Raw genomic sequence first — 18,644 nt, 5'->3', positions numbered from 1 at the left:
TGGAGGGGAAAAATATTTACCCTATAATCTAAAGGAACAGAACAACACTGGCCTCAGTCTTTTTCTGCAATAGGTGACAATGGATATAGAGCAATGAACTGTTGAAAGAAAATGTTTGTGACCCAATCAGTCAACTTGTCTGTCATGTACAAGAACAGCAGAATGTTTCAGTTGAGTAATGTTTTAGAAAATGTACAGTCGCACACAATGTTCAAAATTACTTCATAAAGAAGAAACATAAGTGACTAAGAAAGAAATGGGAAAAGCAGAACAGGGAGGAAAGCAAGAGAAGACAGAAGAAAATGTGTGTCAGCAGGACTACTGAGTAAGCCCTCTTGGAATCAGCAAAACTAAGCATGAGAGGAAATGCTGAGTTTATTATTTAGGAGAATTTGTGGTTGAATTTTTCACCTCTTGCCATGCTCTTCTTCCTTCCCCAGGCTTCCTTCCCTGGCTACTGTCTCGAGGGTTGGCAAGGGAAGGAGAAAGTAAGCCTGAGGAGGAAGTACATTTGGAAGGAATGAGGAAATGCAGCCAACATGGGAAAGGAAGCAAAAACATGCAACTCTGAATTATAGCAATTAACATGAGGGCTGTAATGAGTTCAGGAAGGCTCATGTGATTCAGAAGGCTATGACTTTGGGTTAAGGGGCTATTTTCCATGTCAGTTTTACTCCTAAGGCTACATTGTGGAACACAATTTAGTTAACTGGAGTTATTGCATTGTTATGGTTTTTTACACAGACATGGTGTGTAGAAAAAGGATGGTAGCAAGAGTTGTGTGGGACATAGGGCCCGACTAAGGCCTGTGGGCTGTTCTGAGACCTGCAGACATTATGGTGCACTTTAACATATATAATTCAAACTAAAATATATTAAACAACGAGAGTAAGGAAATCGAATAAGATTCTAGATTATTTCCTAGAAATTACTCCTGCAATGGTTTGTTTTTATTAAAAATATGAAAAACTTTCCCCCCAGTTGCCTTTGAACACAGTAATTTAATGGTACCCTAAGCATGTGCTTAATCTTTCTGTCAGGTAAGCCTTTATTGGGATAGAAGACTAAATAGGTGTATGTGTGTGTGTGTGTGTGTGTGTGTGTGTGTGTGTGTGTGTGTGTGTGAGATAGAGAGATAGAGAAGAGTGTGTGTATCTACATCTGTGTATTTCTTAGCAAGGCCTGCTGCTTCACAACTTCCCTCTCTCCAGGATTTCCCTGCCTCCCTTATGTTTCTCCTTCATGTTCTTATTTGATGCACCCTGACCTCTTATGTACCTCCCACCTTCTTTCTCTCAAGTAGGTCATATTCCTGTTAGTTTGTAACTTCTCTTGGATTTATCCTTTATAGCTTGTTTACCTCTTTCTTCACTCTTCTAGACCTATGAAAACTTGATTCACCTGTGAAGGTAACCTGTTTCCTGCCTCCTTTCTCTGTAGCCTTAGACTGTTCTGTATCTATGTGTCTCAATGAGAAATGGCAATGAGTTGGCCTTGTCCTAGGTTGGCGTGCCTCTGTATTATGCCTGCCTTATAGAAATGCAGTTCAGGTTTTGTGAGGCAGTGAGTTAGTCAGTTAAAGCTGAGAAGACCAGGAGCAACTTGACCTGGAATGTTTGAATACTCCCCAGATAAAGAAAAGTATCTCAGAATAGCTTATGTTTTCATTGGGTCAATTAGCACATATTGTAAGATTTACTTTAGCCTGCTAAAAGGCCCAGCTTATTCAGGAAGAATTCAATCTTAAAGCTAAGATTGCATTTTAAACAAGCAGACAATAACTCAGCCCACCTTGGAGGCAGGGCAAACAGTCTTGATTGATCTGCTTCCAGACAGAAACTGCTATCCTAGAAAGGAATCAAAGTAGTAAATTTAACCTAACACTACTAAGTAGTTTTAACCTAACACTAAAGTAGTGTTAGGTTAAAAGAAGAAACGTAATGTCTTATCAAAGATGAACATTCTGGGACCACTTAACAAGTCCACACCCCTAGCCCTTTGTCACATTCCTGAAAAAAATCCTTAAAAGGGGAACCCCCAACCTTTCAGCACACACCTCTCTCTGAGGTCGCCCGCACTTCCTAAATGCGTAGCCGTTTCCCAATCATTCAGCGCCCTTTCTCCAAGTATGTACCTTTTTGCTTTAAATAAACTACTCACTGCTCAATTTATAACATTTTTTCTCTGTGCTTTTCCAGTGATGTGTCTTTGTTACTTTTCTGTGTCATTCTAATCCTCTGGATTTAAGCTCAAACCTTCACTCCCTCTGTCCTATTTCAGATAAGTAAGGAGGGGCTGCTGAAAGCTCAGACCTGGGCTTGCAAATTACCATCACCTGGGTGACCCGGACTGAACCACAGTTCACAGCCATGCTCTCAGTAGCCTGCCTGAAAGTCTCCTTTTTTTGTCTCTAGGAAGTTTGTAAAACATAATCTCATTCCATCCAGTGCTCTGAGGCTCCCCCAAATCCTGGGGTGGTAGAAATTCAGTTCCCACACTGTGCAGATCCAAGCAGACACTGGACGCCAGGTGACACTGGCTTAAGGAGTTAGCAGGGGATGTGCCTCATGCTGAGTAGCAGTTCAATGAACTTCCTTTATTATTCTGATCCATCATTCCCTGACACTCTCACTTTAATAAATTCCTTCTTTACCTTGTACTCTGACTTCCCTGCATCTCCGAACTGACTCCCCCACAACAATATCACTAATTTTCTTTAAGTTTTCCATTTCTCTTCCAAGGATTATTTATTACATCTACATAGTTTTATAACCCTCATTTTAGACTTAATTCCCATGTTTAATTGGTTTTATTGCTCACCATCATCCCTTTAACATTTATTCTACATTCTTTAATATATTTTTTTCATTTTGTTATTTTGATAAACTATACATGAGGCTTACCATTTTAATAATTTTTAAGTATACAATTCAGTGACACTAAGCAAATGCATAATGTTATGTACTCATCATCATTATTTCTTTTCAAGCCTTTTTCATAATTCCAAACAGAAACTCTGTATTCTTTGAGCAATGACCCCCCAGGACTCCTCTGCCTCAACCCCTTGTAACCTCTATTCTACTTTCTGTCTCTATAAATTTGCATGCCCTAAGTACCTCACAAAAGAGGAGCCATACAATATTGCCCACTTATGTCTGGCTTGTTTCACTTAGCATGACATTTTCAAGGTTCAGCCATGTGAACAGTATGTATCACAAATTTCATTCATATTTTTTGGCTGAATAATTCCACTATATTTATATACTACCTTTTCTTGGCATATAGCTTTTTACTTTTGTATTTGGTTGAACAAAGTGTATTTTGGGGTCTCATTTTTAATTATTTAGCTTTGATATAACTTTACCTATGCTTAATATAAAGACATCATATTCTCTTACTTATGTATCAAATTTGGATTTTCATATATCATTCAGAGTTTGAAGTATTTCTTCATTATATTCCCCACAAAATAACAGTTTTATCTTGCTGATGCAACCATCTTTGGCTATATAGCTTTGTTTGTACATCCATTTGAATATTTTAAATCAGATTTTGTTATGTATTTAAATGAGTAAAAACAAGGAAAATCTGATGATACTATTGTTGAGACACATAGGTTTCATAAAACCATAATAGAGATACACCCATTAATTGTACTGAGATGATGAATATTTAGCCTCAATTGAATATTCATTGCAATTAATCCACTTGATTCTATGTTTACATGAAAAGAAAATAGGTAATTTAAAGGGATTGGCTCCCCTTACTCAATTTTTCCTGTTTTGTCTCTGGGAACTCACTTTTAATAAGATATGAGGCTTGCAGAAGTGGTAACCATCTTGCAACCATGAGGACAAAGTCAAGAGATGGAAGAAACTCAAATTAAATGTCCTGATATCACAGAGCCATAATTCTAGATTTGCCCATTTCTACAGTTCCTGTTATGTGTGAATTTAATGTTCTTATTAATAAACCAAAGTGAGGTAATAGGATATCATGAGGGTAAAGACCACATTATTAGTTTCCTTATCATTGTACTTACAGTATCTAGCAATAGTAGAAAGCAAATTATTACTTGACAAGATGAATAAACAAAATGTTTAACAGATGTTATAAAAGACTATGTCAAACAAGTAAGAAGTAATTATGAATTTATGAACCTCCTATGTCCTGTAACGTGTAGACTGCACATTGACATTTCATATTCAAAAGCCAGCAGTTGAAGCCAATATTAGTAGAAACACTTTAAACTACTTAGTGAAATGTTCAAAGCTCAGTATAGACTAGCTTGAGTGTTAAAAATTCTGATAAGGATCAGTTTCAGAGATTCCACAGTCTTTCTTGAGTTTAAACTTAAGGAGCCCTATCAGGTTCTTACTTTAAGATCAGAGAAAAATCTCTTGCACCCAGTGAAGGAAGGGGAAAAGTAAGCATTTTGAAATATGGACAGAGCTCTCTGTTCTCCCTAACAAGGTCTACTATTCAGGTCATTTTTTCGTTCTTCAAAGGATACAGCTAAAAGATTGGAAACAAAATAATTGTGCATATGTTCAATAATAAACTTGTTCCACAATAAAGAATTCTTATAACTCAATTAAAAAAATAATTAAAAAGGGACAAAAATATTTGAACAGATACTTCCCCAAAGATGTAAAGATGAGAAGTAAACATATGAAAACATGCTCAACATCAGCAGCCATGAGAAATGCAAACCACAATGAGGTTCCCATACACACAGGCAGGAACAGCTAAAATAAGGAGACTTGAGAATGCCACATAATGGCAAGGATGAAGAGCAACTAGAAATATCACATGTTCTTTAAATGTAAAATGTAAAATATACCACCATTTGGGGAACAATTTGGAAGTTTCTTAAAAAGGTAAACACAAATGAACCACATGGCTTAGAGATCCCACTTCTAGATTATTACTCAAATGAAATGAAAACTTTTGTTCACACAAAAGCCTGTACATGATTGTTTATAGGTAGCTTTATATGTAACTATCCCAAACTGGAAGCAACCCAAATATCTCTCAACTGTCTAATGGATAAACAAGTTACAGTATATCTGTTCAATGAAATACTATATAGCAATAAAAAGGAACAATTATCTATACATGCTAAGATATGGATAAATCTTAAATATGTCAAGGGAAAGAAATGAGACTCAAATATTATATACTGTATGAATCCACTTATATGACATTCTGAAAAAGATAAAAATATAGAGACAGAAAACAAAGGACATAGCAGAGGAACAGTTGATTACAATGGGGCACAGGGGGATTTCTGTTGTGATGAAATGGTTCTACATGTTGATTTCGATAGTGGTTATACTACTGTATGCCTTTGTCAACCTTTATGGAACTACACATTAAAAAAGGTATTTCCTTATAGTATGCATTAATATAAAGTACAAGAAAAGGTAAAATAATAAAATTTCAGAAGAAAACAAACATCTTCATGATATTGGAATAAGTTGTTTTCTTAAATAGCAGACAAAACCCACAAACTTGACAGCTGACAGGAAATAAACACAAATTTCAACCATATTAAGATGAAGAATTTCTGTGTGTTAAAAGACACTATGAAGAAAGTGAAAAGTCATCCCTCAGAATGGAGGAACATATTTGCAATTCACATATCTATGAGGGACTCATATCTATCCAGAATATATAAAGGACTCCTATAATTCAATGAAGAAAGACAAATAGCTTATTTGTGAAAGACAGGCAAAAGACTTGAACCAGCACTTTACAAAAGATGATTTTCAAATGGCCAAAGAACATTTGAAGTTTGCTCAACTTTATTAATCAGCAAGGAAATGCAAATTAAATCCACAATGCAATGCAATTACATACCTACCAGAAGAGCTACAATGGAAAACACCAGCTGTTGGTGAGGATGTGGAATAAATAGATCTCTCACACTTGTGGTAGTGTAACTAATAAATCAAAAGACATGCAGCAAGCTGTCATAATGGCACTCTTCATAACAGTCCCAAACTGAAAATTAAACTGAATTTTAAAAATGTGGTGTATTCACACAATGGAATACTACATAGCAAGAGAATGAAAACCACAGTGATAACTCAACTATTTATTATAGATAGATCTAACAAAAAATATATAAAAATCAAACAATCCAGACACAAAAGATTATATATTTTATGATCCATTTATATACATTTCCAAAGCAAGTGAGGTATATTGTTGGAGGTCTAGATATTGGACACATCGTGGAGAACAGTATCTCAGAAATGTACAAATGGGGCTTTGGGGACATTGATACCATTCTTGATCTGGAGGACAATTACTTGACTGTGCTCATTCTTTGCAATTCATGGAGCGGAATAATATAATGTGTACTCTTTTGTTCTCATTTACACTACAAAAATAAGTTCAAAGCATACTAGGAAATCTACTCAAAAAGCTAGAAAAATAATTCAAGTAACCTAAAAAGTTAGGAGGGGATACTGGGAATATTTCAGTATGAATGCATCTTGTCTCCCTTCCCATTTTAATTTCAGTTTGTTCCCCTCTCCTAAGCGGAGCAACAGCTAGAATCAGCAGTCCAGCAGGCCTTCAGCAGAACAAGTAAGTCTTCAGGCTCTGTAGGAATCCGCATAGAAAACACTGATGCCAGCCTGAACTTCTCTGTATTAAATGACACTTTATTTTCAGAGAGTTCCAGGGCAAGTATTAAACCTAGTGTGTTCTAGGAAATGCATGGCTTTCCAGGACTGTGACCCCAAAGATGAAAGGAAAGCCCTGCTATCTGTATGGCTTATCTCCCCAGCTTTCAAAGATCTGAAGAGGATTATTGCTAGTTGCCTTTTCCAGAAGCAGATGTTGAGACAGAGTTGAGGGTAGAAAATATTTATTAGGGATTAATACCTTTGAAGGGAAGCAGGGCAGGAATATGTGAGAGAAAACTGGACGGAATAAAGGAGGTAGGCCCCCAAATGTTTCAGCCACCTGGTAGGGAAGGCTGGAGCAAGTATTTACTGTTAGAGTATTGTAACAATAAATTGTTTCTAGTTCATATGTGAGAAAGTGAATTACATAAAACACAGAAGTCACAGTACACTTACTGAAAAAGAAAGCACTCTTCACACCACCAGAGCTGTAACTAAAGGCAAAACCTGACACATTCAAACTCATTTTCTTTAACTAGAACTGTGTTTATGCTCAAGATATCCATGAATCAGTGAAAATTTCAAAAGTGCAGCAGAATGTAATGCAAATCAGAAATTTAAGCTGTTCCCCCAGTAAAAGGCGATTATATATCCATCCATCCATCTTGGTTGGTGAATCAGAAACAGATTTGAAACTGGCGATGGGGTTTTGAAAGGTTGGGTTCAGGAAGAGCCTCAATCGACCAGTCAGTCCAGCTCCCCAGGCTCAGGCAGGGACATCCGGGAGACGGGTGGTGGAGACTCACCTTTAAGCATGCACACTGAGATCCCCCTGGGGAGTCTATGACGGCTGGAACTGTGCTCTTGGCTAGAGTGGGTAGATTGTCACAGTTTGGTACATAGATTATAAAAAGAAGTAAATCACACAGTTTGTGATGAGAGCAAACGGGACAGATGGCTTCACACAGGGCTCAATGAATTAACTGTGGGAAGAGGCTGGGAAAGGAAATGACATAGGGAGGAGAGACTCATATGGGAAAATTAGAAAAAGAGTAAGTGAAAGAATGAGAAATTTTATTAAACAGACATATTTCTTTTGGACACTTTCTCAAACTTCTGTTGGAGTTCTCCTTTGAACTAATACAACTGGGACCTTCACAGAGAACACCTATTAAGCGAACAGCAGGGACTGTAGAAATGGACTAAAATACAGTCTTTTTTCTTCCTAATGCTACTTTGCTTTCATTTTCCTAGATTTCAAGATGGCTGAGAGCACGAGGTTCTGGGTTATGGTACCCACCATACTGAAGATGAGCAAAGACCCCAACAAACTTCTCCACAGGGCAATCTCCTGGCTTGATCGGGCCGAAGACTTCCAGGGCCACGGGAATATCTCCAAAGCCTGTGCCGCTGAGTGCTGTGAGAATCCCTTCACGAGGCCTGTTCTGGGAGTTTGGTAAGTGATTGGCTTTGTCTTTTCCTCTTTTTTGTGATGGAGTTTTTGGTCTCGCAGTGTGTGCATAAGCAAATCAGGATGTTGAAGAAGCAATCTTTAGAAGAGGAGTCCAGCGACACTGACTATGAAGATCCTGTAAAGAGAAAAGATGATGAAATCTTTGACTTATCCCGGAAAAAGCCCCTGCTGGCAATGCATCTCGTCTACTTTCTCACACAGTTGTCTGTACAGGTGGTCTTGTTGGTCATCCTTACTCACTATCACATGCCACTGATTAAAAAACCCATTTGGTGCAGTACCCACCTGTGTCACGGCCCTTACACACGTGTGATAATGGGGACACAGGAAAAGATGATGTCCTTTGTAATTCTGGCTACTTTCTCAGTGGTTATCGTGGTTTTCTGCGCCATGTTCTTCCTGTACACTGCTGACGTCTACCTAGTCACGGGCAAGAATCTTGTCTAAGAGACGCATAAGCTCCATAAAATCCCGACAGGAGCCCTGCCGATCATCACTGAGTACAGAACATGGTGCGGATGGGAAGGAGGCCGACAGCCATCTTGCACTGAAATGATACATACTTAGTTCATGTTCCCAGAACATCTTTATGAAGTAAAAGGATCACCCATATGAGAAGAAAGTAGGCTTGTCGCACTTCCAAGTTTTATTTTTCTACGATAAAGAAAAAAACTGGAAGAGGTTCCAGAGTATTTTAAACTGAGGGCATTTCCCCCTGCCAATTTTGATATCCCATCACAATGAAATTTTAAGGTTTTCCATTTAGTTGATTAGTAACTTAAGACTGGGGTTAAGAGAATTTACGTAATAAGAATTTTAGAGGAAATGACACAGTGGAAAATTATATATGATCAAACATTATAGCTCCTTAAATATGTTAATACAGTAGCTATTGCCACTTACAGTATTCTTAAAATAAGAAAATACAAATACAATCTTCTAGGTGTTCTTACTTAAGTAAACCCCAATGCAGATGTTTCAAAAGGGGGTGATACCAAATATTTTGTATAAGTAGAGAGGGTAAATGAATAAGAGAAAGGAAATAGTGTGTTTTCAGAGCTTCAAAGGAAAGGATTGAGTTTCAGATATGCATTAATGAAAGGAAAAGAAAGACAACAGAAACAGCAAATATACTGCTCTGCTTGAACAGCATCTATTTCCCTTTGGCACTTTATTTCATTATTACCAACTGTGTTTCAGCAAGCTGAACTCATAGGTGTCAAAGTGTTTAAAATTTGAAAAGCCAGTTCTTCATAGAACAATTGATTATTCTACACTGGCAGAAGACTTAAGTTGTAAAGATAGTCACAGCTGCTCTTAGTGGGGCATGGATACATTTGGGGGCCAGAGAAGTATCATACGGACATTCAAAGAGCAAGAGAAACAGCTCCTTATGAACCAGGATGATTCATCACAAAATAGCAACTTAGAACACAAGATTATATGATATTGTATGGATATACATACTTGCAGAGGTAGGCATTGACATGCAGTGTTAGAATGGCAGCCTGAGGACCCCTTTTAATGTGTGGTGAACTACACCAATGAAATCAATGAGTTCAATTGGCAAAGTCATCTTCTGGTGATCGGTGTGCCCCTCCCACAGGCTCCTCTCACACTTGCTATGGATTATGCATCAGATGATCCCAGATGTCTATAATTTGTGACACAGAAACACAAGTCACAAGCAAAATGGTATCTGTGGCCCATTTTAGAAGCACCAGATCATATCTTCTCAGTAGAAATTAAATACCTGCCATGTTATGAATTTGCCATGTGTAGGTAAATTCTCCTCAGATCTAATATCTGTCCAGTTTTCCCCATTCAGTCCTTAGTATTATGTGATCATATCTCACTGGATTTCAGTAACAGCTGCCTGTCCTTGACCCTCCCATTCTCCCCACTGCTGCCCCAGGTTTTCTGTGGCAAACATTGTTTTGCCACTTCCATGCTTTGGCTCCTCGTCATTCTAAGAAAAAACTTAAACTCTTTTAACATGACTTATGAAACCCTGTTTTTAAGTCCCTATTTAGCAATCCGATCTTACATTTGACCATGACCTCCCAACAGGTCTACACTTCCTGCTCTGACTGTTGGAGCACCTTTCACATGCAGTGTTCCCTGATCTCTCAGCTTCCAGGCATGTGCTTTACTTTCCAACTGTGATGCTTTTCAGAACAACCCTCATTCTAACTCTCTTCATCTACCTAACTTCTACTAATGACTAATTCTCAGTTTACATGTCACTTCCTACAGGAGGACATCCTTGCTCTTCTCAGTCTGAATTAAGAGGTCTTACTCTGAGCCCAAGTCACGGCACTTACAACAATGCCTGTTGAGTTGCCTTTATCATCCACCAAGACACAACTTCTTCATAATAAGGAATATGTCTAATTTGCTTCCTCACTTATATGCAAGACTAAAACACATCATGTATGTTGAATAACCATTTGCAGATAAAATTCTTAAATGAAACATCACTGTTGCCCATGTGATAAAAGTAAAACACCAGTATTTCATTTAAAGAAATTAGTAGATGAAATAATGTTTTAAAGTTCCACATACACATTAAGAATACTGATTGAGATCTTAGAAGCCAAATTACACTTACATGGCATGGAAAGGGACAAATATGGGACCTAATTGCTTTTTTATGTTTTATTTGTGTTAGCATATATACATTCAAACTTACTCTTTTTCATGTACAGTTCTGGGTGCTGACAAGTGCACAGAATGGAATAACTACGACCATAATCAAGATACAGAACAGTTACATTAGCCCAAATATTTCTCTCATGCTGTCCCTTTGTAGTTAACCTCTCTCCCCACTCTAAACAATTGACAATTACTTATCCATTCTCCATACCTATCATTTTGTCTTTTCCAGAATGTCATATACATGAAGTAAGTAAAGTATACACTGTTGAGTTGGGCTTCTTCTACTTATCATAGTGCATTTAGGATCTATTTACATCAAGGAGTCTTAAGTTTGTTCCTTTTTAGGGCTAAATGATCCTCCACTGTAAGGATAAATGGGTATCCATTCAACCAGCCTAAGGACATTTTCAGTCACATCCAAAGGGAGCCATTATAAATAAAGCTGCGACAATTACTGTGAACACTCATGAACAGGTTTTTGTGTGAGCATAAATTTTCATTTTTCTTGGGCAAACACTTTAGAATGGGTTTGTGGAGTCATTTGTAAATATATGTTTAAAATTTTATGAGATACTGCCAAACTGTTTTCCAAGGTGGTTTACCATTTTGATCTTCACTAGCCATATATAAGAATTCCAGTTGCTTTGCATCTTGCCAAAATTTGGAATTGTTAATTTTTTTACTTAGTGATTCAAATAGTTGTTCAGTGATATGTTATTGTGGTTTCAATTCATGTTTTTCCAATGACAAATGATATTAAACATCTTTTATGGGCTTACTTACCTTCTATTTATTTCTCTAACTAAAAAATTTTTCCCCATTTTTTTTGGATTGATTGTTTTTTATTGTTATTAGTGAGTTTTGAGCATTCTTTAAATATCTTGGCTGCAAGTTCTTCATCAGACACATAATTTGCAAATATTTTTCTTAATCTGGCTTATCTTTGTATTCTATTAACAGTGCCTTTCACTGGTTCATAACTACCACTACGAATGGCCAGTCATGGCTGTTCTATATACTTTCACATGTAATTTGGAACATGCTTTGGGGCAAATATAAAAGCTTAAATTAATTTTATTGGTTATGAGAATCAGGAATGATTAGAAAACATGGAAGAGAGGCTAAGTAAGCCAGAGTTTTTTCCTTACTTTACAGACCAAATTTGGTTGGGAAGAAGATTGATAAAAGTAAGTTGAAACAAGTGTACTGTTTCTGAAGTTTAATCCTTTTATTGACCTTTTCCCCAAAATATTTAATATTTTCTGTCAAACAGCACTATATTTGAGAGACAATATTTTGGAGTGGTTAAGAGCTAAGCTTCTAGCATAAGATTACAGGTCTAAATTCAGTTTCTAACATTTTGGCTATATTAATTTGGCAAATTGCTAAGTTATTTAAGTGCAAAGTGGAAATGAAATAATAGTAACTCCGTACTTGTAACTTTGTAAGATTTAAATGATCACATATCATTTGTTAGCGTACTTGGAATACAGCAATGCAAGTACTAGCTACTATTAATACTTGCATTGTAATATCTTCAGTGTAAGACAAAATAGTATTTTTCATTGTTATATTTAGATATATGTGAAATTTTATTATGAACATTTATTATTTTACTAAGAACACTAACATGAGATTTACCCTACTAACAGTTTTTAAGTGTACAATATAGCATCATTATAAAACCACAACTAATTTTTTGTATGTAGCTTTTGTACCCTGCAACACTAATGAATTTATTAGTTCTAGCAGTTTTTTGGTGGAGTCTTTATGGTTTTCTACATATATGCTCATGTCATTTGCAAACAAAACAGGTTATTTCTTTCTGATCTAGATACCTTTTATTTCTTTTTCTTGCCTCAGGCTAGGACTTACAGTACTATGTTGAATAGGAGTGGTGAGAGTAGACACCATTGTCTTATTCTTGGGCTCAGAGGAAAAGCTTTCAACCTTTCACCATTGAGTATGATGTTAGCTGTGGAATTGTCATATACGGCTTTTATTATGTTGAGCTACAATTCTTTATACCCACTTTCTTGAGAGGTTTTGAATCATAAACGGATGTTGGATTTGGTCAAGTGCTTTTTATGCATCTATCAAGATGATCATATGATTTTTAACTTTCTATGAACGTGGTGTACCACATTTATTTATTTGTATATGTTGAACTGTTCCTCCATCCCAGGGATAAATCCCCCTTGATCACAGTGTACAGTCCTTTTAATGTGCATTTAATTCAGTTTACTAGAATTGTGTTTGGAATCTTTACATATATATTATGAAGGATATTGGCCTGGAGTTTCTTTTCTTGTAGTGTCCTTGCCTGGCTTTGGTATCACAGTAGGGAGTGTTCCCTTCTCTTCAATTTTTTGCAAGAATTTGAGAAGGATTGACATGAATTAAAAAAAATTTTTGGTAGAATTTACTTGTGAATCTACCTGGTCCTGGGTTTTCTTTGTTGGGAGATTTTTATTACTGATTCAGTCTTCTTACTCATTATTGGTCTGTTAAGATTTTATATTTCTTCATAATTCAGTCTTGGTAAGTTATATATGTATAGGAATTAATCCAATTTCCTCTAGGTTATCCAACTGTTAGCATATAATTTTTCATAGTGATCTCTTATGAGCCTTTATATTTCTGCGATATCAGTTATAATGCTTCCTCTTTCATTTGCAGTTTTATTTACTTTAGTCCTTTCTTTTTTTCTTGGTAAGGCTTGCTAAAGTCTGTCAATTTTGTTTCTTTTTTCAAAAAACCAAAGCTTAGTTTCATTGGCCCTTTCTATTGTTTCTGTATTCTCTATTTCATTTATTTCTGCTCTAATCTTTGGTATCTTCTTCTTTCTGCTAATTTTGGGCTTAGATTATCCTTCTCTTCTAGCTCCTTCAGGTGTAAACTTAAGTTGTTTATTTGAGACCTTTCTTTGTCTTAAATGTGAACTTTAGAACTATAAACTATGAAACCTTTTAAGAAACACCTTATAACAGTAAATTACTTGAAAAATTTACCTTGAGAAAAAACTATAGTGTATTAAAATAAAGAAATAAGAGCTGGTGGAGCCAAGATGGCGGCGTGAGTAGGACAGTGGGAATCTCCTCCCAAAAACATATTTTTTTTTTTGAAAATAGAACAAATACAACTATCCCTAAAAGAGAGACCAGAAGACACAGGACAACAGCCAGACTATATCCACACCCGCGAGAACCCAGCACCCAGTGAAGGGGGTAAGAACCAAGCCGTAGCCTGGTGGGACCCAAGCACCCCTCACCCCAGCTCCCGGCGGTAGGAGAGGAGTCGGAGCCGGGAGGGAGAGGGAGCCCAGGACTGCTAAATAGCCAGCTCTAGCCATCCGCACCCAGGCATGGGGTGCCGGAAACTAGGGAAACAGGACAGTAAGACCTGTGAGCAGGTGCCCGCAGCTGGCGCCCCTGGGACAAAGAAAAGCAAGTGCTTTTTGAAAGTCTTAAAGGGACAGGGGTCTCACAGCTGGATGGAAGCGTCCAGGGACACTTAGCCCAGCAGCTGGAAATCCTGGGGAACTCCAGGCACACTAACCTCCTGGGGAACTCCAGGCACACTAACCCCCTGGGCAGCAGCTCTGAGACCCCTCAGCAGAGCAGTAGCCTGAGGCTAGCCACACCCACAGCAAGGGAGCTTCCTCCATAATGGCTGGCAAGAAACAGACCAAGTCTACGTGCAATTGCCAAACACAAGCCGCTAGGGGTCACTGTTGTCCCAGTAAAGAAAGGCCAGGAGCAAGTGGAAAAGGTCTTGGCTCTCCCAGCTGACAGACAAGTCAATAGCATACCACTGCATCTATCCACATGAAAAGGCAAAAAAAATTTGATTCAGAAAAGACTAACCCAGACAGTTTTGACATCCTCTCCTGAGAAGGAATCTGGGGAGGTAGATTTAACCAATCTTCCTGAAAAAGAATTCAAAACAAAAGTCATAACCATGCTGATGGACTTGCAGAGAAATATGCAAGAACTAAGAAGGGAGAATACAGAAATAAAACAATCTCTGGAAGGACTTCAAAGCAGAATGGACAAGATGCAAGAGACCACTAATGGACTAGAAAACAGAGAACAGGAATGCAGAGAAGCTGATGCAGAGAGAGAGAAAAGGATCTCCAGGAATGAAAGAATATTAAGAGAACTGTGTGACCAATCCAAAAGAAGGAACAATATTCGCATCATAGGAGTACCAGAAGAAAAAGAGAGAGAAAAAGGGATAGAAAGTGTTTTTGAAGAAATAATTGCTGAAAACTTCCCCAAACTAGGGGAGGAAATGGCCTCTCAGACCACAGAAACACACAGAACTCCCATGACAAGAGACCCAAGGAGGGCAACACCAAGACACATAATAATTAAAATGGCAAAGATCAAAGACAAATATTAAAGGAAGCCAGAGAGAAAAAAAAGGTCACCTACAAAGAAAAACCCATCAGGCTATCATCAGACTTCTCAACAGAAACCTTACAGGCCAGAAAAGAATGGCATGATATATTTAATGCAATGAAACAGAAGGGCCTCAAACCAAGACTACTGTATCCAGCACGATTATCATTTAAATATGAAGGAGTGATTAAACAATTCCCAGAAAAGCAAAAGTTGAGGGAATTTGCCTCCCACAAACCACCTCTACAGGGCATCTTACAGGGACTGCTCTAGATGGGAGCACTCCTAAAAGAGCACAGAAAAAAACACCCAACATATCAAAAATGGAGGAGGAGGAATAAGAAGGGAGAGAAATAAAGAATCATCAGACAGTGTTTATAATAACTCAATAAGTGAGTTAAGTTAGTAAGATAGTAAAGAAGCTACCTTGAACTTTTGGTAACCACAAACTTAAAGCCTCCAATGGCAATAAGTACATATCTTTCAATAATCACTCTAAATGTAAATGGACTGAATGCACCAATCAAAAGACACAGAGTAATAGAATGGATAAAAAAGCAAAACCCATCTATATGCTGCTTACAAGAGACTCACCTCAAACCCAAAGACATGCACAGATTAAAAGTCAAGGAATGGAAAAAGATATTTCATGCAAACAACAGGAGAAAAAAGCAGGTGTTGCAATACTAGTATCAGACAAAATAGACTTCAAAATAAAGAAAGTAACAAGAGATAAAGAAGGACATTACATAATGATAAAGGGCTCAGTCCAACAAAAGGATATAACCATTATATATGCACCCAATATATGTGCACCAACATATGTGAAACAAATACTAACAGAATTAAAGGAGGAAATAGAATGCAATGCATTCATTTTGGGAGACTTCAACACACCACTCACTCCAAAGGACAGATCCACCAGACAGAAAATAAGTAAGGACACAGAATCACTGAACAACACACTAGAACAGATGGACCTAATAGACATCTATAGAACTCTACACCCAAAAGCAGCAGGATACACATTCTTCTCAAGTGCACATGGAACATTCTCCAGAATAGACCACATACTAGGCCACAAAAAGAGCCTCAGTAAATTCCAAAAGATTGAAATCCTACCAACTAACTTTTCAGACCACATAGGTATAAAACTAGAAATAAATTGTACAAAGAAAGCAAAAAGGCTCACAAACACATGGAGGTTTAACAACATGCTCCTAAATAATCAATAGATCAACGACCAAATTAAAATGGAGATTCAGCAATATATGGAAACAAATGACAACAACAACACAAAGCCCCAACTACTGTGGGACGCAGCGAAAGCAGTATTAAGGGGAAAGTATATAGCAATCCAGGCATATTTAAAGAAGGAAGAACAATCCCAAATGAATAGTCTAATGTCACAATTATTGAAACTGGAAAAAGAAGAACAAATGAGGCCTAAGGTCAGCAGAAGGAGGGACATAATAAAGATCAGAGAAGAAATAAATAAAATTGAGAAGAATAAAACAATAGCAAAAATCAATGAAACTAAGAGCTGGTTCTTCGAGAGAATAAACAAAATAGATAAGGCTCTAGCCAGACTTATTAAGAGAAAAAGAGAATCAACACACATCAACAGAATCAGAAATGAGAAGGAAAAATCACGACAGACCCAACAGAAATACAAAAGAATTATTAGAGAATACTATGAAAACCTATATGCTAACAAGCTGGAAAACCTAGGAGAAATGGACAACTTCCTAGAAAAATGCAACCTTCCAAGACTGATTCAGAAAGAAACAGAAAATCTAAACAGACCAATTACCAGCAATGAAATTGAAGCGGTAATCAAAAAACTACCCAAGAACAAAAACCCCAGGCCAGATGGATTTACCTCGGAATTTTATCAGACATACAGAGAAGACATAATACCCATTCTCCTTAAAGTTTTCCAAAAAATAGAAGAGGAGGGAATACTCCCAAACGCATTCGATGAAGCCAACATCATCCTAATATCGGAACCAGGCAAAGACCCTACCAAAAAAGAAAATTACAGACCAATATCCCTGATGAACGTAGATGCAAAAATACTCAACAAAATATTAGCAAACCGAATTCAAAAATACATCAAAAGGATCATACACCATGACCAACTGGGATTCATCCCAGGGATGCAAGGATGGTACAACATTCGAAAATCCATCAACATCATCCACCACATCAACAAAAAGAAAGACAAAAACCACATGATCATCTCCATAGATGCTGAAAAAGCATTCGACAAAATTCAACATCCATACATGATAAAAACTCTCAACAAAATGGGCATAGAGGGCAAGTACCTCAACATAAGAAAGGCCATATATGATAAACCCACAGCTAACATCATACTGAACAGCGAGAAGCTGAAAGCTTTTCCTCAGATCAGGAACAAGACAGGGATGTCCACTCTCCCCACTGTTATTCAACATAGTACTGGAGGTCCTAGCCACGGCAATCAGACAAAACAAAGAAATACAAGGAACCCAGCTGGTAAAGAAGTTAAATTGTCACTATTTGCAGATGGCATGATATTGTACATAAAAAACCCTAAAGACTCCACTCCAAAATTACTAGAACTATTATCAGAATTAAGCAAAGTTGCAGGACACAAAATTAACACACAGAAATCTGTGGTTTTCCTATACACTAACAATGAACTAATAGAAAGAGAAATCAGGAAAACAATTCCATTCACAATAGCATCAAAAAGAATAAAATGCCAAGGAATAAACCTAACCAAGGAACTGAAAGACCTATACCCTGAAAACTACAAGATACTCTTAAGAGAAACTAAAGACGTCACTAACAAATGGAAACTCATCCCATGCTCCTGGCTGGGAAGAATTAATATCGTCAAAATGGACATCCTGCCCAAAGCAATATACAGATTCAATGCAACCCCTATCAAATTACTAACAGCATTCTTCAATGAACTGGAACAAATAGTTCAAAAATTCATATGGAAACACCAAAGACCCCAAATAGCGAAAGCAATCCTGAGAAGGAAGAATAAAGTGGGGGGGACCTCGCTCCCCAACTTCAAGCTCTACTACAAAGCCACAGTAATCAAGACAGTTTGGTACTGGCACAAGAACAGAGCCACAGACCAATGGAACAGTATAGAGACTCCAAACATTAACCCAAACATATATGGTCAACTAATATTCGATAAAGGAGCCATGGACATACAATGGGGAAATGATAGTCTCTTCAACAGATGGTGCTGGCAAAACTGGACAGCTACATGTAAGAGAATGAAACTGGATCACTGTCTAACCCCATACACAAAAGTAAACTCCAAATGGATCAAAGACCTGAATGTAGTCATGAAACCATAAAACCCTTAGAAAAAAACATAGGCAAAAATCTCATGGACATAAACATGAGCGACCTCTTCTTGAACATATCTCCCCAGCCAAGGGAAACAAAAGCAAAAATGAC

General features: G+C 37.3%; 1 long non-coding RNA gene across 1 annotated transcript in view; it reads right to left on the bottom strand.

Annotated features, from left to right (window-relative positions):
- Window positions 1-5,785: 5,785 nt before the first annotated feature.
- The window catches only part of LOC118970597 (uncharacterized), a 35,223-nt gene continuing 22,364 nt past the window's right edge, over window positions 5,786-18,644 (bottom strand). The window contains exon 2 of the long non-coding RNA XR_005058655.2: window positions 5,786-8,227. This is a non-coding gene — a long non-coding RNA (uncharacterized lncRNA). The remainder of the gene's footprint in view (window positions 8,228-18,644) is intronic.

This window comes from Manis javanica, chromosome 15 (assembly GCF_040802235.1).
Source record: "Manis javanica isolate MJ-LG chromosome 15, MJ_LKY, whole genome shotgun sequence".
In the NCBI taxonomy this organism is placed as follows: Eukaryota; Metazoa; Chordata; class Mammalia; order Pholidota; family Manidae; genus Manis; species Manis javanica.
Note: the sequence above shows the minus strand (reverse complement) of the source record. Positions and strands in the feature narration are given on the sequence as shown.